Below are 23,334 nucleotides of genomic sequence, written 5' to 3'. Positions count from 1 at the left end.
GCAGTCATAGGAAATTAGTACTTACAGCCTGGTCTGCAGCTAGGAATCAGCACATGATGTAGACTCCAGCACACAGATTACCTTCCTCAATACTTCAGTTGGAAGGTGAGCAAGATGGACACAGGGGTAGTATTCAGAATCCACTTTCTGAGGAGGTTAGGAGAGGAGGCTTTGGCCTACAGAAACAGAAGTGCTGAAGGTCATGATGATGAGTCCAGCCCCAGCACTATAAAGGCAGTGTCTATGTCCAATTGTGGGCATTGCGATCTTCCTAGAACTGTCTTCTGGTGAGGCTTGGGCACTTCTCTGGCTGTGGGGCTATCTCCCCTTGAGATTTCCTGACCTAATATCCTTTGAAATCATTTTTTGAGCTAGCTAGTGTGCCTTCATTTTTCCAATTAAGATTTCTGACATACACAATTTATTAAGGCAGAAGCTTCATTGGATTTTTGAGAAAGAAACCATATTTTAGGATTAATGTGGAAATAAATGCTAAAGAACGGGAGAAACAGGGTAGAGAGCACTTTGTTTAATAATCTGTGCCCTTCTGTTATTAACTCCTGAGACAAGGAGAGTGCCAAATCAGTGTTGCAGTGAATGAGCTAGGACCTTTATTTCCTCTCTGGGCAAATGAAATGCTAATTATCTTGGTGTTTCAAATTCAAGCAGCTTATTCTTTCATTCACATGTGGGAATTCAGGCAAGTATAATCTCATGTAGGGAAATTTCTATAGCTTATAAAAAGGGGGGAACATATTAATGTCTCCTTTTACAAAGGTAGAAAACAGAAATCTCTCTGCCTGCAACACCATACAAAATTTTACTATCTTCCACACACATTTTTTCGCTCATTAATTCTTTTATATTTGAACAGATATTTATTGGAAATCTACCATTTGCTTGATTATAATCATGGTATAGCCATGAATAAGACAAAGCCTCTGCCCTCCAATAAATCTACATTTAGAGGAAAAGGCAGGTATAATAAAAATAGTATGGGCTAAATGATAATGTAAGTACTCAAGGAGCATAGAAGAATGTATGGTTAAATCTGCCTCAGAGATAAGAAAAGTCTTTAAAGCAAAGATGATATTATATATTAACCTTACTTGATAGATAGGGGAAGAGGAGAAAACTAGGGTAGGATATATTCCCAACAGAGAAATAGGCATGTGTAAAGCTAAAGAGAGAACAGTGAGGTATGTAATACATTCACGAATTATGAGCAGGCCAACATGGAGGAAGTCGAAGGTATCCATTCATGTGTAAGTACATGAGTGTGTGCGTGTGTGTGTGTGTGTAATGGGCTGAGTTTATGGGAAACAGTCTAAACATGTATGTTAGGATAAGATTATGAAAGAACTCGCATCTCATGCAATGGCATTTAGATTTGAAAACATTTAATCATGTGAGTAAAAAGACCAGAATTATGTCTGCTGGCAATGCAAAGAATACTGAAGAGCACTCTGGAAGATGTTAATAGAATGGGCCAATAGAAGTTTAATTATGTTTGACAATTAATTAGCCTGAATTCAGTGTGAAGTAGATAGTGATGAACAGATACAATCAAATAAGAAGATTTATATGACCAAGAAATATGACTGGAAAGAAAAGAATCAGACTCATAAACCCATTAAGATATCCCTATGAAGGGGTGCTCACTATTCTGTGAACTCTCTCTTTGGCTGAAGTTTTAACCTAGAATTGATGACTTTATCTGAGAGCTTTAACAAGCAAACAAAAAAGAAAAGATTAAATGATAAAAATTCATTGCATAATGTAGAATAAAAATTTGAGTAAAAAAATTGAGTATATGTCACCTTCTTAATGAAGACTGCCCACACTTGTAAGCCTTAAGTTCTACAATTGTATCTGTAGGTTTTAAACGTTTCAGCAGGAATGCTCTATGGTGAGCAGTTCTTTGTACCTGGATCTAGCACTAACTGTAGAGAATTCTCAGCCTTTCTGTAAATGACCAGCTCTTCAAAGTTTTGAATTCAAGTACAGACATATAATCAGTTATAGGTCATATTTTTAAAAAAACTTAATATATTGCTGCTTAGATTGATACAATAGTAGCATTTAATATTTCCTTTTTCCATAATAAATTTAATATGTTACTATCCATTTGGAACAATTAGATTATTTCTATGTATTGAACTGAGGTGCTTTGCTTTACTGTAATATTAGAAAGCCTAAACACAAATTTTAAATTTTAACAATGTTTTTAAAAAGTGGTCAATACTTGACATGAGTCCTCATTAATATGCTTTCTTCATTATGTACAAATAACTGGCACTTTGCTACTCTTTGTTTAGTGCTATTAAACTTCCTTCAATTTTATAGTTAATTATTTATAAGAACTCCTGTAGTTGTGGTAGGAAAGTTGAATTATGGAAACTTTTTCTATTTTATTTTATTTCTTTTTAAAATTTAGTGTGAGAATGACTTGAGCTTGGCTGTGGGTTCAGAATAATGAACCAAATAAAAAGAGAAAAATGGTAATATACACAAAAAATATTTCTTTCAGAAAGGAGGCAAGTGCATGAGCAAAAGAGGACAACAACTGTGAAGTACTGTGCACTTTGTAATCAGATATAATAAGGAATGGGAAAATGGGCTTATCTAAGAATACACCAGTTCTTCATTCATATTCTGATTTTACATAGTTAAACAGAAGATAAAATATCACAATAAAATGCTCTATGTCTTAGTCCTATTCCTTCCTAGGAAATAAGGAACCACCATCTCTCCATTTTCCTCCAATTCCAAATATCTGTTATGATTAATACCTTAAAGATTTCTTTTCTCTTTAGTGAACAAAAGTAATAAATTGTTACTTTATTTGGCTCGTACTATTGGGAAAATATGCTATGTTTTTATAAAAATCCAGTGTCTTTTCAATTCATATCCTTTGCAAATTTAAGGCATCATGAAAGGTTCATCAGCTATAGAAAAAACTGATGTTATTGGAGTTTTTGACAGTCTGTATTATAATTACATTTCTTAAATGCTTAAATGGATCTTGGTTTGAAAATGAAAGGCTTTTATCATAAAGAGAAATAATAAATGATATATGACCATTTCTGTGAGTGAAAATCAGATGCATCAATGAATTTTCATCATCGAAGAAAATACTGTCTTTTCTTGAGGTTCACCTTTCTTAAGAGTCTGAACTTTGCTACCAGTAAAATCGCCAAAGGCTCATCATGAGAAAAAAACATTTGAAAGCTATTTAGCAAATCAATATAAAAGCTGAAAATCATTAATGTAGTATTTAAGACATCAATTTACTTTCCAGAAGTTTTTATGGCTTCACTACCAGAAAAATGTTACGTTCAAGAATAACCTACCCACTCTTTCTTTTGTGTGACAATCCTATGCACATTCCCTTTATTACACCTTTGTTGCTATATTTGCCTAATATAGAAAACCATTTCATGCTTAAATATAATTTTCATCAAGTTCTAATTTAAAAGTAAGTAAATCTAAAATTTTATCTTCTTGGAGACTTTTGATAATTAATATTACTCTGCTTTTATTTTACATTTAAAAAATCTTATTGTCTTTATTGCCCAAGCATTCTATTTCTATTTTTCTATCACACAGAGAACATAAAACAAAATGTTGCTTGATAAACATTTAACAAACATCTGTTGAATACATTTAAAGGAGGAGTTCGTTTGGAAGAGTGAAAGGAAATTTCAAAACAACACATTAAATCAGTTATAAAAGATTGTTCATATCTATTGGTGTATAATATATATCATATTTATAATATAAACATGTACAAACTATTATAATTACTTACAGGTATTATTACATTTTTACTGCAAGGACATATATTATGGCAAATAGTTCACCACTGCATGACTTAAATCAGTAAGTAAACAAGTAAATAAACAAGAAAAGTGAATCATTTCTTTTTGGCATGTTTTGCTGAATCTATGGCCAGGAGCTATATCTAAATATGGCCATGAGATTAGAACAAAATATCTCACAGTTGTATAGAGGTTGCTGTTTAGGCCACCTCTGAGCAACTGTACACTCCAGCTTACATTAAATTTATCCCACTTTATGATTAATTTTTATGAATTGAATCAGGGCAGTTTAAATTTTATTTTTCTTAGCCTCTTCATTCATGTTAGTAATGAGGTAGTCTTGAGTTATCTCTAGGTAAGATGTTAAAAATGTAATGATGACTATTAAACTTCACAATATTTAATATTTATGTCACTAATGAACTTCATTAAACATGTAAAATCATATTGCATTACAGTAAGAAATAGAATATATCTTCCAAAAGAGGATGGAGGCTGTATATTCCAAAGTATTAATTTGAGCCCAATTGTGTCTACCTTGTCATGTTGTCATTCAGGACTATTTTGAGGCTGATAGCTAGGTAACATCTGTTGAAATATTTTATCATGAGCTGTTTTCATTGTGCATTTGTATGTAAATGGGTTTGTGTGCATGTGCGTACACTTACATATGTGTCTCTGTCTCAGGTAAAATTCTGTCTCATGAGGTAATTACTGCTGTTGTCTTTATAAGAACGTCAGATTTATTTAATGCGTTATCATCGGGGAATTTATGAATGTAGTCTAGAATGCTCCTTTCTTAGGCAAAACACATACATTTTACTAGCTTTGTTGGTTCACAGACTCAAGGTAGTTTAAGGAACACATATCAATGATATGTGATCAACATAAGTATTTATAAATTCAATCAAACTATTTATAATAGTTTATTTGAGAAAGCCTAAAGACCAGAGAAGATAACCTAAGTAATTTATCAATGAAAAGCATGTAACCTGTTACTTTCAAATTGACCAAACTCACTCATCATCTAGTTTATATATATGTTATGTTCCTTGTGTTTTGAAACGATCAGGTAATTTGTGAACAAAAGAAGCAGAAGTTGATTGTAATCTTCCAAATTATAAAAAAAGAAAAAAAAAGAAATCAGTAGCAGAAATGTATTAGAAATTATCACTACTCTCATGATTCTATGAACTTATTCAAAGTAGTATTTTAGTAGCTAGATCCTTAGAACATCTAAATGAAAATAGAGATCTTATCATTTTGACATGGGGGATTTTTTGTCAGAAATAGGTTGCTGACAGAAGACTTCTTTCCTGGAGAGCTTTAAGAATGAGGCAGACATTTATCTGAGAGGATTTCATTTTCCAAGGCAAACAGGCAGGAATCAGATGATTTCTTAATGCTCCTTTCAGGAGTTTATTTTCTTTTTTGTAAGAAAAGACAGGGTTTGATAGGAGAGATAAAAACCGAAAAATATCTTTGAATCACATATTTACAGGCACAGGAAAATGTTTAAATAGTGATAAACTGGACCTATAAGGCCCCATAAAAGTAAAAATTCCACATGCATATAATTTTAAAAGTTGTATTCCTTTAAGTCAACTTTGTCAACATGTTCAAATTAAGATGCTTTGAAATTAATTTAGCATGTAACTTGTAAACTCACAGAATTGCTTTTTCAAAAAAATTCTTATGCTGTACACCAGAAATGGACACAACATTGTAAACTGACTATACGTCAATTTAAAAAAAGTCAGAAAAAAATCCTTTTATGTGGTAGAAACTATGCAGGGTATCTTTCAGTGGAGATATTTTATTCTGAATAAAAAGAATAATATCTTTCCACTTTTTTGTTAATAGGAAAATGGTTAATGCAAGATTATTCCTATTCCATATAAGCTATATAACAATTACCCAAAGATGGAGTAGAGAAATCCATTAGTATTTTGGTAATAAATGGTATATACGGAAGAAAGAATGAATATGAGAAAAAAATCTGATTCACTAAGAAAGAGAACTAGGAGTTCAAGATGATGAATCAAAACATATTCAAAGTATTTGTGGCTGAAGATCTGATAGATTAAGACCCACAGGAAAGTAATTAAATGTAGAAAGTATAGCTGGCCCTTCATACCTGTGGATGTAGCCATTTGATATAATGGACTTGAGCATCTACAGATTTTGGTATCTGCGTGGGGTCCTGGAACCAATCTCCTGAGAGCACCTAGTAGTGATTGTAATTTATCACTACTTAAAGCAAAGTGATGCAGAGTAAATGTATAATAGGTAGACTCTATAATGCATATATGGTTGCATAGAGCCCTCTCAATATAAGCACATATGCAAACATTTAAAAAGTTTTGGACTATCAATACATTAGGCCATATATTGTTTTATTTCTTTTTCCTAACCTTGTGCTATTAACAAAAGTCACTATAAAAAAGCCAAGTGTAAATGTTCAATTAAATAACTGTGATACTACTAATCTACTGAAATATTAGGAGGTAATTATTAGTGGAATTTCTTTAAAAGCCTCACAAATTCAATTATATTGATCTCAGTTCTCTTCTTGTTTCTCTAAATGCAGCATACCCCGTGACTCACTAGAGACATCTTTAGTGAAACTGCATGCTTTACAAATGAAGCATTATTAAGAATTTAATTTCAGTTGGGAAAAAATTCATAGACCCCCTTAGGAAAATATAATTATATCCAAACATTTACAAATAAATTTATGAATGATATTTGTCTCAGAATCCATGTACTATTATAAAGAAACAGTTTTCATTTTATCATTCAAAAAATGAGCAAAGATTGCAGTAACATTACTAAATCCATAATTGGCATGCAGGAAAAGGCATGCAGAGGACATTTGCTACAAGGTCAGTTGAGTCAAAGAGAACCATATTATGGAAAAGTTAAATGTATTAAAGGATTGACATGTCTTAGTAATGAGGAATGATTTTATTAATCTCTCCATTACACTGAGCAGAAAGTTCAATCACAAATTCTAGATGAGTTGTTTTGGGATTTTTTAGAAAATATGATCTTTTTTCTCCCCCTCACTTTATTTATGACTTTAATTTTCAAAGTCATCTGGGAGGAAGAATAAAGAAGATAATATCTTTCCACTTTTTTGTTAATAGGAAAATGGTTAATGCAAGATTATTCCTATCTCCCTTGGACTCAAAGATACCATAGTTCTAGGATATAAATTTCACTATTATTTAAATATAAGGCTGCAGCAACATGGATGGATCTGGAGATTGCCATTCTAGGTGAAGTAAGCCAGAAAGAGAAAGAAAAATACCATATGATATTGCTTACATGTGGAATCTTACAGGACACAAATGAACTTATCTACAAAACAGAAACAGATTCATAGACATAGAGAACAAACTTACGGTCACCAGAGGGTAAAGGGGGTAGGAAGGGATAGGTTAGGAATTTGAAATTTGCACCTCTTAGGGAGTGATGGAAATGTCAACCATTGATTGTGGTGGTGGTTTTGTTAGGCAGTTAGAAATGAGCATCAGGCAAGGGGAGAGGAAAGGGGAGGGAGAAACCCAGAAAATAACAGAATGCCTGCAATCAGGATTAGGGGCTTCAAAAACGTTTATTTTCTCTAAATGAAGGCCAGACAAGAAGCTGGCTAGAACTGAATGCTGCAACTGCACAGTAAAGAGGACCTGGCTTAACTTGACACAATGCTCATTATAATGAGATTAACATTACAGTTTGGGCCCCACCCCCATAGGTTTCTCTGCGTGCATCATGGGTAAAAACATGTATAAAAGAGATGGGCGTGCCTGAGCACAATGAACGTGAGCTGTCAATCAGCCTGAACACTCAAGGAACCTGAGGTGTGAATTAATCAATCAATCGCGAAAACGTCCCCTAAGTCATGATATAAGAACAGGAAAAACAAAGGAGGGGTGCCATTTTTCTTCTCTTGGATTGGCCCACCCCTGATTCTCCGTGGGGTACTCTATTTCACTACCTTTTTACTTCACTAATAAAATTTTCTGTTTATATCACACTCTTTGTCTCCCAATAAGAATTCATTTTTTTCAGGTGACTAAGATCCGAGGTTACTTTTATTCCCCTCCTCCCAGTAACAGTTTCACTGATGTATCCATTTATCAAAATTCATCAAATTGTACATCTGAAATATGTGTAGTTTACTGTACAGGAATCATACCACAATAAAGGTGTAAAAATATAAAATCAAATAATTTTAAAAAGATAAATAAATGCATGAATAAATAAAGGCAAAAACCTGCTTTGTTGAAGTCTCCAAAAGAAGATAAGTGGTTACTAGAGGTCCACTGCTCAATTCAGTGTGCCATGATAAATATGTTCTAATCAAGGACTAATATAATTTTCAGTTATCAAAATGTGGGATATATCCGTGGGCAAAAGGATTTTTGTAATTACAAGTCAACAGTTATTTTGACCAGATAGTTAGATGAACAAAGGAAAAGTTTGGGATGGGGATATTGATTCTGACAAATATAAACAAATCATTAAATGATCACCATTCATATATTCTTGATGATCAGAACTTGGGGTCAGAAATGTATAGACACCACAGGTTTACGTGAAACAAATGTGCATGGCATAAAGTTTGCGCTGGTGTATGTCTTAATTTACATTCAGTCTATCTAATAGAGTAGGAGAACTTCCAAATAATGACTGTTATTCACTGGGACTCCCTTTCTATGCTGTCAAAGAGATGACATAAATAAGTACAAATTCAAATAAAATTTTAAATATGCATAATACCAAATCATTTCCTTATGTTGAAATCTCTTCTTATATGTTTTTTTCAAAAATTTCAGTGGTAATTATTTTTTAATCAAAATATCTTTGGTAGGTCCTAGCTGTCTACTTTGATAATCTCTACACTATCACATTTGATAAAATATTAAGGATGCCTATACAGAATAAAATTTTCTTACTCTTGTTTTGCAGGGACTTCATAAACTAATCACAATAAAAAAAACAATGTTCCCTTTTCTTCATCCTTCTCCTTCAATGAACCCAATGTTCTGAACAAATTTACCTATAGTTCACATTTTTCCTTTTCTGCCTTTCTCAACTTTGCTTATATTGTTTCTTTATAAGTATATGCTTATTTGCCACATTTTCATATATTCTTAACAACTTGTATACAGTTCTCAAAAGCATACCCATATGCCAACCCTCTCTGCCCTTTAATTTTTCCTGGTAAGTATATTTTCTCCTGCTCTAAGATATGAAGGAAAGAAAAGGTCAACAGCACAATAAGGATGTCATTAGTTCAGCCCAAATGGTTTAATGACAAAAAAGCCTCAAAAGGTAGCATTTTACTCACTGAATTCACCAAAGTCCAAGATTTGACCTCACAGTTTCAGAGACACAAGTTTGCAGTATCTCAGAGTTAGTTAGATTTAGTCCCATCATCTCATACTAACAATGCTCAAAAAAGGGATATAAAAATTGGTGTTACACATTTATTTACGGTGTGCAGTATAGTTGTGAGTAGACTGAGTACTTGTGTGGATATATGCGTATCCTCTCCCTGAAGCCATGGCAAGTGAAGGCAGATGATCTGAAGAATACCTAGTAATAAGCATGTAAACAAAAGTCAAGTAAATTGTATTATTTGAATAATCCAGTAGTAGCAGTTTTTAAAAAAGACCCCACATTTATTGCAACAAGAGAAATATGTGTCAGGTCGATTGAATACCCAACAGCCTGACCCGGTAGTTTCCTCCTAATGCTTGGATTGGTCTATCCCTGCTCCTCTCTGTGGCTTTCTGTCTTTGTTTTTCTAAATTACAATCCCCCTTTCCAATGTTATTTAATTAGAGGGTTTAAAACAGTTTTCCTCGACCTTCCTCTACAAATCATACATATTAGAATAACTTGAGTAGATCGCTTAGCTCTTCTCCAAATTTGCTTAATCAGAATCTTTGATGGTGGGGCTTGGAAATTGCTGTTTGAACAAATAACCCCAAATATTTTCATTCTCACTGAAGACTGGAAAACATGAGGCTTACAAAATTACTTCTTGGCCTTGGCTTTGTACATTTTTATGTATATATCTTATACCCTCCCCAAATCATAAGCTCCATGAACATAGGAAATGCTATCTTGTATCTTCTTGTTTCTGGTTACCAAAAAAGTTATTGTATTTAAGATTTGTTTATTAAGTGTCTTCCAACTTGAAATAAACTGCAACTTTGATTTATTGATTGCTAATGGTAAGCTATTTTTAAAAATTCTCAAATTGCCTTTTCTTTGGATCTAAATATGCATCAGAAGAAATGAAGATAATTTTAACTTCAACTGACCTGATTAAAAAAAACAATGAATCATAAAATAAGACAAAAATCAACCCCACCATGGCAATAAAAGCTCAGAAAAATACCTTATTTTCTTTAATTCTATCATTATTTTTCAGAGCACATTTTCTAGCAGTTTTCCGAGTAATGGTCAAGAGAAATCAATTTTTAAAACTTTGCACATCTGAAAATAACTTCATTTTATCTTTGCATTTGATCGTTTGTGTCTAGAATTCAGAGGTGAAATTTACTTTTCCTCAGCTTTTGGAAATTTTCATCTGTATCTTTAAAATTCCAGTGCTGTTATTTAAGAATTCAATGTCATTTCGGTACTGATGGGTTTTATGTCAACATTTTGCTTTGGAAAATTTAAGGATATTTATTTTGATCACATTGTTCTAAAATGCCCTGGCTTTATACCTTTTTAGAAATACATGTTTTCTCTTCATTTTATTGTATTTGTCATTCAGTATGGGAAGTATCCTTTCTAGAAAATTACCTTGTCCCATTACTTTGATAATTCTGTTTCCTCTCTTCTCCATATTATCTCTTCTTGACACCTTATTCTTCTGTCTATTATATATCCTGCGGTAAACCTTGGTTACTCATATCCTTTCCTGTTATTGAATCATTATCTCTATATTTGCTTGACTTAATTCCAAAAACTTTTATGTTCTCTGGTTGATATCAGCTGTAACATTTTCTTCTTGCCTTATTGATGCAATAGGATCTACCCTGTGACTGACTTCATAGGACATTCTCTTTTGCTTTCAGTGATTGTTTGTTTCCAGTTTGTCCTTATAAAAATATTTTGTTTTTGTCTTTCATACTGAATGCTTTTCCTAAATATCTAGTCAACTTTGACTCGAGTTGTATTTATTTATGAGGGAAAACAGCTTTAAGTATGTGGAAGGATCTGTCAACAGATGGGTTTTGCTGTGGTTTCATCTGGGAGCAACTCCTTTTTCTACTGGAGTAACTGCCCCCACAAAGAAAAGTCATAGGCTAGACTTTACATGAATCATTGTCCAGGAAAAATAAAGATTCCTGTGATTGCTTAATGTCATTCATGATTGCAGCCCTGGGGAACTTTACTTACTACACGACTAAATCAAGAAACTTGAGCAGGAAAGAAGGTGAGATGAAAGGAGAATGGATTTTGCTTGGCAACACCTCTGGCACCAGACCCAGAATGCTTAGTTCTGCATTTCTCCTTTTGTAAGAAAAATATCTTTTTTACCAAATCCAATTTGAAATGAGTATTTTATTATTGGGTGTCTGATGTATTCTTAAGTGATAAGCCACCGTAACATAAGCCTACCATTTTCTTTGTTATACGGTCTTTACATTCTGATGGGTTTTTTATTATATATGATGTAATCAATATTCTCCCTTTACTCATTGTGTGTTTCTCTCACTAGATCCAAGATCCACAGGGAAAGAGACTTGGTCAGATTCTTTTACTGCTATATCCTCAAATCTCAAAGTAAATCTAGTACAGAGATGAATATTTAGTAAAAATATATTGAGTTCTTTCAATGGGAAATTATGTGCTATATTGTGAGATGAACAAGAAATTGCAAAACCAGAAGGCAAGTCATCATTAGCCATTAGAGCCACACAATCTACTGATCAGTGTCACCTTTCCTTTAGGATGTATCTTCCAGTTCCCTACAGTCTCCTAATAATCCTATTACCTTGTAATTTAACTTTTCACACATTTACAATAAATGACAGATTCTAGGACTTTGTAGCTTTTGATTATTTTCCTCATAGGCATACATATATGGTACAGTTTTTACCTCTAGATGATGTACATAAATGAGAGGGAAGCATATTTACTTTTCAATTATCCTAATTTTCATTTATTGTTTGAACTATTTAACTATGTGCATGCACTACTTTAAAGTAAATGATCAATAAATAAAAATGTTTTGTGGCATTCTTTTTATTTCCGTGTTTATCTTGGATTCTTTAAAGAAATTATTTATGCAAACCTAAGTATGTCTGAATAGTATTTGTTAAAAAAAAAGATGTGATTACCTAATAAACCTCTGTGAATGATTATAAGCTATATATACAAAAAAATCATAACTTTGGGATTATTTTAGCCTACTTGAAAGAAGACTGGCAATAATTTTTTAATATAGAAAATTACCCTAAAATAGCCAATACAAAGTCTAACATTTATTGAATACTTTTGCCTGAACTTTATAATACAAAAATTATTTGCAATGCTCAGAGCTTACACATAATAGATTGGGATTTTGATTGATGTGTATTGCAGACACAGGTTATTGAATTTGACCTTCTATTTTCTATTTAGCCACTTTCTATTGAACAAGTTTTTTATAACATATATTTTTCATGTTTTCCCCCAAATTGTGTATGATTTTGGATATACCTATACAACAAGATGGAAAATGCCTTTTCAGTTCATTGTATTTAGGCAATACTGCGTTATCTGAATAATACAGGAATAACAAATTTATTTGTTTAACAATAAAAATAAAACTTTGGATGAAATAATCTTAAACATTAGAACCGATTCCTTCTAAACAGGGATCAAAAGTCTGAAATAAACAGTTCCTTAGAGTACAATTATGCAATTAAATATTGTATTAAATAATATGTAAATCTGTGCAATAATGAATTCAAAGGTCACCACTGAAACTACTGGCAGTAACTTCACTTGAAAATAAATTAAACATTTTGGCATTATCTATTATAATGCTACATGAAGCTCTGAATTTCTGAGGAGAGATACAGTAAGAGCTTGAGTATCTTTTAATTGTAATGGTATGCTTTTAAATTTTAATAATGCAATCTCCTTAAATGCAGCGCTCAAGCATACCCTTGCTTAGGATGATGTTAAAGTTCTTTTTGCCCTTCACTTAATACAATTTGGATAATGCTTTGTGAAAAGGGTTAATCTAATTTTAATTAAGTTTATTTAATTAAGCTTCAACCAGTTCTTAATCATTGAATATCTAATGGAAGTCAGAGCTTCAGAGAACCAAATCATTTTTGTAATACGTAGTTCTTAATTGGAAATGATATAATGCTCATGAAATGAATCGTTGTTTGAGAGATGACATCAAATGCTGCATGAAGCACATTTATTAGATGAGGTTTCAAAGGTACTTTTTACTTCTAAAGATCAAACTAAGTGATTCCTGAAAACATAATTGGTTTTATTGGGATATATTTTTTAATTATTTAAATTTTTGTTTTAGAAAGAAGCAAAAGGAGACAGATGAGGAGAAAGCCAAATGATTTGAACTGTTTTAACAGTAAATGAGTGATATCAGCATAATGCATCTAATTTGATACACATAGTTTAGATATGTTACTTGTAAATCAAAATTTGATTTAATGTTTTAAAAAGGGTAAAAAGAATAACAGATCAGCTTTTCAACAAATACCTGTAAGCTCAGTTTCTAAATGTATGTATATATCCAATTATTCTAAAAACAAATGTTGACTAGATTCATCATACTTTTTCTATATGATTGAAGCCAAAAAACTGATATCTCAACATCTAGAAAATTATCTTAGTGTAATGGTTCTTCAAACCAAAATAGACCTATTACAGTTGGTCTTCAATGAATTCTACTAGTAAGAATGGAATCTCTATCTAGTTACTTGGATGCAAGGGTTCAGGTCACAAAATATTGAGACTATTTAAAAAATTACAGGGCATTTTGAGTCCCTTGATACACCCTTATTTAACAGAGTGGATAAATTTATAATAATGCAATTAATTGCCCTCCCCTTAGAACAAATAATTACAAAGTTTCTCTTGACTTAAACAGATCTACCATAATAATTCACCTGATCATCTAATCAATAAAGAATTTCTAATAAAACATGTTCATTAAATATTTTAGAGTTATTTCTGTAGAATAAAGATTCTAGATTTTTTAGCTATATAAACTGTATAGTTATTCTGGATACTCTATATGAATTTAAAGGTGCTAAGAGAATTTATTTTAATCCTGTACTATTTTTGTGTTATAAATGCCATTACTATTTTTATCTTTCGTAAGACTACATTTTTAAAGGACAATTGCAAACATTTAAATGAACGCTGGTAGTGAACATTTGTCATATAATTCAATTTGTGTTTTCTTTAATAAAATAAATGTAGATTGTATCAAGGAAAAAATGAATAATACTTATCGTTTAATTTCTATTAGTGATTGGCAGAACACTGAAATTGACTTGGATATTTCAAATTAATAATAGTTGTTTTTCTAGAGAATAGGGACTTATGTAAAATAACCTGTATTGCATTTGGGAAAGGCTGATTGTTTTTAGAATAATGATTTTGGTTTAACATAAAGATGATGACTATTTCAAAAATTATTTTTACTAGTCACAAATAATGTATTTTAATAATACTACTGTGTCTTTACAGTGCACAGCTGTTTACAATGCATATTTATTATAGTGTATATGTATTCTAAGCTCAGAATTTATAAAGAATACTATGTGGTTGAAATGGGACATTGCATGATATTTCTGAGAAGTGAATTATTTTAATACCAGTTATCTTAAACCATCAAGGGTCAGAGTGCTTAATTGAATTTTTTTAGCTAGATGAGACTTTATTCATTATTCAATGCAATCTCTTTAATTTAATCTTTTTAATTTATGCATTAAAAGGACATTCTGAGAGGTTAATAAGAAAAGAACTAGGTCATCAAGATTGAGGATGAAGTCCTAGAATCTCAGGCTACTATACCTTTCTTACACACTTTGCCTTTTTTTAAAGAGATACGGACATTCATTAAAGCCTAATAACCGATATAGAAGCCAAAATACTGTATTTTAAATATTCTGTTCAAGTTTAAAAGTTGTGTGGAAAAACTGACTTTCATTGAGAAATACGTTAGAACTTCCATCTAATATAACAAAGAGTTTACACTTTAAGAGGTCCATCTTTTATTGATCCACTAATTTTTAAAATGTGAATAAAAGTTATTATTACCACATAATGGACAAATGCATACTAAAGATACTGAAAACTATTTTTGTGTATTTATTCTTACGATACAGTCTGAAAAATAAATGAGAAAATAAGACTGTGTTTTCCAGACCAACAGGACTTCCAATCTGTTTCAACTGCTCTAAGCAGTACTGTGAATATCCTTATAGCAGGGAATAAATTAGGAAGCTCCAAAAAGTCCAGGCTAAAAGGATATAAAATTTTTAGATATATTTTTAAATCCTAATGACAAAAATACCAGTACCACCAAAGTAAGAAAAATCATCAAAACAATTATGATAATTTTAATACAAATTTCATAAAATATGCAACCCTTTATTAAATTTGAATTTGAGAGAAGACCATAAGCAATAAATAAAAGTTGGATACACAGATGAATGAGTTAAAAAGCCAATTCCCTGGCTGCAAAGTGCCTATGAATAAAAAAGGATGTGATTTTATACAGATAATATGCAACATATGATAACCTGTAAAATAACATATAGATATAAATCAACCTATTATCTGTATTTAAATATTTAAAATAAGCCAAGGCTCACATATGTGAAATAAATTCACAATGGTCATGCTTCTAATAAATTATAGAGTCAGAAATAGAAACACCTTTGGATATAAAATGATTGCTACAGTATTATTATTAGAAAATAATGGAAATAATATTCCACTGTCTGTTCATGAAACTCAATATGCTTAACAAGAATTATCTTTTTTAACAATAGTTTTCCCTCAACCACATGGATAACACATCAGACAAAAGCAAGAGTATTTTGACTTGCATTTAAGTGCTCTATTATGTTATCTAGGTTATACCAGTGATTTTTGAATCTGATTGATCATCTGAATAAATAGAAGCTAATATTGTTATATGTATTCATAACATTTTACTCTAAATATTTTAATAGTCAAATAATATTATACTAATATTTCTTGCTAGCATTAGGAAATATACCAGAAAAAAAAACCACCCAATCCAAAAATGGGCAAAGACCTAAACAAGCAAATTTCCAATGAAGACATACAAATAGTTAATAGGCACATGAAAAATGATGAATATTCCTAATTATCAGAGAAATGCAAATCAAACTACAGTGAGGTATCACCTCACACCAGTCAGAATGGCCATCATTCAAAAGTCCACAAATGATAAATGTTGGAGAGAGTGTGGAGAAAAGGGAACCCTCCTTCACTGTGGGTTGGAATGTACTTTGGTGCAGCCATTATGGAAAACAGTATGAAGAGTCCTCAAAAGAGTAAAAATAGACTTAGATATGATCTAGCAATCCCACTCTTGAGCATATACCCAGAGGGAACCTTAATTCAAAAAGCTATATGCACTCCAATGTTCACAGCAGCACTAAGCACAATAGCCAATACATAGAAACAACCTAAATTTCCACCAACAGATGACTGGATAAAGAAGTGATAGTATATTTATACAATGAAATACTACTCAGCCATAAAAAATAATAGAATAATGCCATTTCTGGTAACATGGATGGACCTGGATATTGTCATTCTAAGTGAAGTAAGCCAGAAAGAGAAAGAAAAATACCATGTGATATCACTTATATGTGGAATCTAAAAAAAAAGGACAAATGAACTTATTTACCAAACAGAAACAGACTCACAGACAGAGAAAACAAACTTATGGTTACCAGCGAGAAAAGGGGGTAAGAAGGGATAAATTGGGAGTTCAAGATTTACAGATACTGATATATACAGAATAGTTAAACAACAAGTTCATACTTTACAGTACAGGGATCTATATTCAATATCTTGTGATAACTTATGGTAGAAGAGGATATGAAAACAAATTATCTGTATGTTCATATAATGCTGAAGCATTATGTCATACACCAGAGTGACACAATGTTGTAAACTGACTATATTTCAATAAAAATAAATAAATACATAATTAATTAATTAAAAAAGAAATACATAACTGAAAAATTGTGCTTTACACTGGAATTTGACACATTGTAAAATGATTATAAATCAATAAAAAATGTTAAAAAAAAAACCAAAAAAAAAAAACTAACTAAAAAAAATACACTAGAATTAGTTTGCTAAACAATAATTATATGTATGATCTCTCTTATATGTGGAATCTAAAAAAACAAAGTAAACTTGTAGATACAGAAAACAGATCACTGGTTGCAAGAGCTGGGGTAGGGGCACAAAATGGGTGAAGGTGTCAAAAGGTGCAAATTTCCAGTTATAAGATAAATAAGTCCTGGCGATGTAGTGTACAGCATGGTGACTATAGTTAACAATATTGTATTATATATATAAAGATTCTAAGAGACTAGATCTTAAAAGTTCTCATCACACACACAAATGTAACAATGCGTGGTGATGGATGTTAATCAAACTTAGGGTAATGATTTTGCAATACACATATTAAATGATTATGCTGTATACCTAAAACTAATACAATGGTAAATGTCAACTGTATCTCGATAAAAAACAAAGTTTGCATAACAAAAAAGTACGCAAGAATTAATTTAATCAATTCAAACACACACACACACACACACACACTTCACCATTTCTAATAATATTAAATTTTTTCAAGAATAATCTCTGCTGTTTCCAGAAGGGAATATTCTACACATTAAAATAAGTATTACATGTCCCTGAATTTGCTTACATACCAAACTTTACTAAAGAAAATTACAGAAATAGATAGTTTGCCATTATACAGATTAATCATTATAACTTAGCTAAAAAATAAACATTTTAGTCTTTTTTCAAAATCTCTTCTGATTGAAAATATGTAAGAAAGTAAATATATCAGATTAATCATTTAAACTAAAGAACTGTTCCCAAATGTTTCATTGTGACTCTTCCTGGATATTAAAAATATTTTATTTTTTATATGTGATACAATCTTTTTCCTCAACTACAATCTTCCAGTCAGACAGACCTGGATGAAAAAGTAGGTGGATGCGCCAATCTGGCACAAAAATGGTAGCCAGTCAATCATTCAACCATCTGGGCCCAACACAATCCTGACTGAGTTTCTGTACCTTGAACCAAAGGGGACCAGATCATAGATTAAAATTAACAGTAGGGAGAGAAGCTTGTGTTTCCCTGTTGCTCCCTATTCTGGGCTATTGGCCATCAACTTAAAAGTACTGGCTTCCTCTTCAACTTATTCTAAATTCAGAACTCCTAGCTTTTTACAGGTATTACTACAGTTTAGTGTAAGAAAGTTGTCTCTATACTGTATTGTTCAATTACGACCTCTAACCTAGTGGTACCTGGTGTTATTTTCTTTTAAGAGGTAAATCCATAGACTCTGTCAGCCACCAGCAAACATTTAATATAGCAAAAATATTCTGGAGATGTAGCTTCATACATTCCAGAACAGGTACTGGTTGGAAAGCAATCAGGTCCATCCCTGCCATCTGTGCACATTACAATTCTCCTATGGATTTACTCCCTTATTTTCTTTTTAATGTGCCTTCAGCATGTGGCTTGTCCAATTTTTACATTGATGAGGATATTTACTGACACTTCCTCACACAAATCTGCTGATATTTATTTTGCATTTAGCTTATTTGGGAAGAAAAATGATTCATTAAAAAGTTTATATATATATATAAAACATTCCTTTGACCCTGAAAGGGAGTTTGGGAGACTCTTACAGGATATAGAAGCTATTTTCTATACACAAATACGTATTTTTTAAATTGTGAATTTCATTTTGTTTAAATTTGAGAGCTACAAAACCTACTGATACTTGAGTTTAAATGATCTAATGGTGCCCAGACATCAGGAAAAAAGAAATCACTGATTTCTACAGAATTAACCATCTTTTTACAGTTATTGTGTTTAAGAAATATCATAGTAATAATCAAAACAATAACTAGCCCTTTACTTTGCATTTCTATATCAGGTCCAATATTTATTAGAGCTCAATACTTACAAGATTCAATATTTATTAAGGTCATTGAAACTTACATTGACATAAAAATACATTCTATTTAAATTATGAAAACACAGACATTGGAGACAGTCTACCTAGCTTTAAATCTCAGGTGGACAGTTAATTAGCTCTGTGCCTTGGCCAATTCTCATGTCTGTGCCTAGATTTCCTTTTCTGTAAAAATGGGAATTACAATAGATACCCAAGCGGCTGATGTAAGAATTAAAGTAACACTACATAAAGCCACCAGAATAGGTGTTTATTGGTATATAGATAGTAAATAAATGTTAGTCATTGTTCTCATAAGTCTCCCTAGGGAAATACTGCCAGGGTGTTGGAATGTCAGAGAACATCATTGGACTGATGATATAGAAAATTAAATATTTCCCAAAAGAGTAATAATAGGTGTGATGGTGAAAGAGGAAAGGAGAGCTCAACCAGACTGAAAAGATATCTTTCAGAGATGCTGAAGGGCTTGGTTTTATCTCAAAAGTGAGGTTAATACCAGTTTGCCTCTAAAATTCTTCCTGACGGGCAAGATGTAATAAAACAAACAAAACAAAACTAAGACCATGTAACATGCCTCTTGTAGACCTACTTTTAACCAACTGCCTTTTTTTATTCTTTGCATTGGAGTATTTTTACAGATAGTACTACTCTGGTGTTAGATTTATGAAGAGCAAATATATACTTGAATCAGTCATCTATTTCCAAAAATACAGGTTCATTTTTTAACCAATTTTTAAATATTTTAGCATGACACAATAATTATAATGACTATCACGCTGACAAATAAATGCTAATATGTTAGTTTGCATTCAAATAACTAGACATTTCCTCACTGGTGCTTATAACATTTAGTAGCATCATGGATTTTTATTGTTTCTTTTAATATTTGCTGAAATCAAAGCTCTTTTGAGATTTGCTGAATGTGCACTTTTCTTGATTTACAGTTACCATATAAAACAAAACTTAAATTATTATTTGCATGTGGATATTCAACCTACACTATTATGCACTTTTATTTGAGACAAGTTTTCTGGTTGTTTCTGGATTATGTCTCTCCAGTGACTGCAGGGAAATGAACTTGAAGTTGTGCCAGTATCTTACTGGTATAATTTTAATAGTCATCATATTTGAGTAATAGGCACATGGCCATGAAACTAAACCTAATTAAAGCCTTGTCAGTTACAAGTCCTGGTTTGATCTATAAAGTCAGATAACACCAGATCTGCAATCCTGTACATTGTCCAGCAGGTGTTAAATCCTGACTTAATATTGACCCAGATTGAGAAAGCAGTTTTTCGTTGTCTCTAAGTGCTAATTTATTTTTTAATTATGTGAAAATGTCTATGTAATTTAGAAAACACATTTTTCTATTAACGTTTTTTACAATGCAAATGTTATCTTTGATAACTGTTTTATAAATTAAAACTAGAAATTAGGGATTTAGTTATAGATATTTTACCTATAAATAAAGGGTAAGTAAAAAATTAAGATATACATTCATATGAAAAAAATGGCCAGGCCTATTTCATTTCTTAAATTTAAAGGTATAAAAATCTCTATTATATATATTCTTTGTGAATTTCTTAGGAAAATTTACATATAACAAATTTATTTGAATATTTATCATAAAATTTGCTTAACTGATTGATCTTCACTTTTAAACATTTAAACTTCTTCACATTGTATATATTAAAGTTATTCTTACTGCCAGATTTCTGGAAGAAAGTGAAATGCTTCTTAGAAATGATGTCAATTTTAAGAGACACACTATGCCATTTTTTGTAACATTTTAACATATATTTTTAACTGTTTAAGAATTATGAATAAAAATTATTTCCAACATTTCTTAAATGCTATATTGTCATACAGTGATAGATTCTATAGTGTATATGTAACTGTTTTGGGGCATCTTAATTTATTATTACTAATATTCTTTTAGAAATCCACATTCATGACTGAATTAAGCAATATTTACATATGTGTATGTACTATGAATATAAGCACAGAGAAATTCTTCTGAATGTATTAAATACTTTCCTATTGTTTTGTTTTGGAATTAAGGTCATAAAAATTTAAAAGAATATTATAAAGGCTCACATTTCCACAGGAAACACTTAGCCATAATGACAGGACACTTGTCAGACTGGGCACCTGTGAATCCACAGTATCTCCACAAGTGCTTAGCATAACTGAGGTATTCAGTGAATAGTTGTTGTATGAATGAATTCAATATGGTCCCTAATATTTCTTTCAGATGTGTTATGGACTAGGCATGTATTATGAACTGAATGTTTGTGAACCCCTCAAATTCATATGTTGAAGCCTAATTCCCAATATAATAATATTTGGAGGTGAAGCTGTTGAGAGGTAATTAAGACATGGGGGTGGAGCCCCCAGGAATAGGATTAGTGCCTTTCTAAGAATAGATAGGAAAGAAGTTGTTTCTCTCTCTCCTCTCTGCCATGTGAAGATACAGGCATAAGAGTTCTACAAATCAGTAAGAGGGCCCTAATCATGTGGACACCCTGGTCTCAGATTCCAGCCTATGAAACTGTGAGAAATAAATTTCTGTTGTTTAAGCTCCTCAGTCTCTGGTATTTGTTATAATAGTTCAAACTGACTTAGAAAATATGAGAATAATAATTCTTGGGGTATAACACTATTATAAAGCAATATTTTTGGAATCATGTTCTCAATGAAAAATAAATAATTTGGGGGAAGGCAGAGATGCTGCTATGGTTATCTGTAATAGTCACTATAGATGTGGCCTCCAGGGGTGATGAAAATAATAAGGATTGGATGAACATCATAATTGACCAACCTGATCTAATGCAGGCTATAAATAATTAGTATAGCTGAACATTTGGATAGTCATCAAATTTTGGTCCTAGCAGTCTCTAAGTCTTCAGAATTTTGAAATCATACTATAAAATTGTTCATTTTAAAATTTAGGCCATTTATAAAATTGCAAATATAAGCTGTTTAACTCAAATATTAGGCTATTTTTTTCTAATTTTACTTACAATTGCTTTTATAATAAAGTGATACAAACAAGCACTTATTTGCAAATCATGGTAAGATAAGAAATAAGCAATATATTTATTTTTTCTATTCTAAGCACACATTCATTGTTTTTCAGTCTTTTAAAAATAGATTTAAGATGTATTTTTATACGTCTCACTAGTCAAAAACACAAGTCAAGATTCATTATGAAAGAAGAACTCCTATCTTTCTGATAACAAGAGCATATAATTTATAAGAAAGTAAATTTTACTTACTTTTGAAATGAAGTATGTCTTCATGATTATTGGTTCAATAGTGTCTTCTGTAATTTTTTTTGCCTGCTTTATCCATATGGGTGGTAATTTTTCTTTTTATTTTTTGTGATTTGCAATTTTTGTCTTGACAAGTTTTCATTCTCATATTTTATTCCTTCCCCCCCCCCCCGTATTGTGTTTAGAACTATGGTTCTTAACTTTAAAACAATTAACATTTTAACTAGTTTCCCTATTGAGCTTGTGTAGTTATGTGTTTTCACTTTAAACTCTAGAAGTTTCTGTTTTAAAGTTTAGTGTAGTGTGTGTGATTATTTTCCAGATTTTTAGCCCTTTTTAGTATTATTTGTTCATTCATATGTATATTCCTTGTTATATATTCTTTGTTAATAACTTTTACTTTCCTAATAACAATTTATCAACTTTTAATGAAGTAAAATTTACCTCCCAAACTGCATCCATTTGAGTGTAAAATTTGATGTATTTTGTGAAATGTGTATATCCTTAATTCCACTGGCACATTTAAGACACAGAACATTTTTATCACATTCATAAATGTCTTTATACCCCAGGTACAGATTCTTTAATGTCTATTTCTTTGCATTAGAATAATGTTTTTGAGGACATTCTGCATTTGCGGGGTTTTTTTCCCTTTTATCAGTGGTTTATCACTTTTCATTGCTGAGTAATATTCCAATGTGTGGGTATACCAAAGTCCTTTTATCTATTCACCTATTGATATTTTTAGTTTTCACTATTGTGAATAAAGCTACTCTGAACATTATTTTAAATATCATTGTGTAAACATACGTTTTAATTTCTCTTGGGTCAGTATCTGGGTGAAATAGCTAGAATTTATAATGGATGTGGGCTATTTAAGAACCTGTCAAACTGTTACACGAAGTAATTTGACCTGTTGCCATCAATTCATAAAATTTCCGTTTCTCTGTCAAAA

General features: G+C 31.4%; 1 long non-coding RNA gene across 1 annotated transcript in view; it reads right to left on the bottom strand.

Annotated features, from left to right (window-relative positions):
• Window positions 1-9,305: 9,305 nt before the first annotated feature.
• The window catches only part of LOC140701159 (uncharacterized), a 242,389-nt gene continuing 228,360 nt past the window's right edge, over window positions 9,306-23,334 (bottom strand). The window contains exon 2 of the long non-coding RNA XR_012080067.1: window positions 9,306-9,428. This is a non-coding gene — a long non-coding RNA (uncharacterized lncRNA). The remainder of the gene's footprint in view (window positions 9,429-23,334) is intronic.

Source organism: Vicugna pacos, chromosome 14 (genome assembly GCF_048564905.1).
Source record: "Vicugna pacos chromosome 14, VicPac4, whole genome shotgun sequence".
In the NCBI taxonomy this organism is placed as follows: domain Eukaryota; kingdom Metazoa; phylum Chordata; class Mammalia; order Artiodactyla; family Camelidae; genus Vicugna; species Vicugna pacos.
Note: the sequence above shows the minus strand (reverse complement) of the source record. Positions and strands in the feature narration are given on the sequence as shown.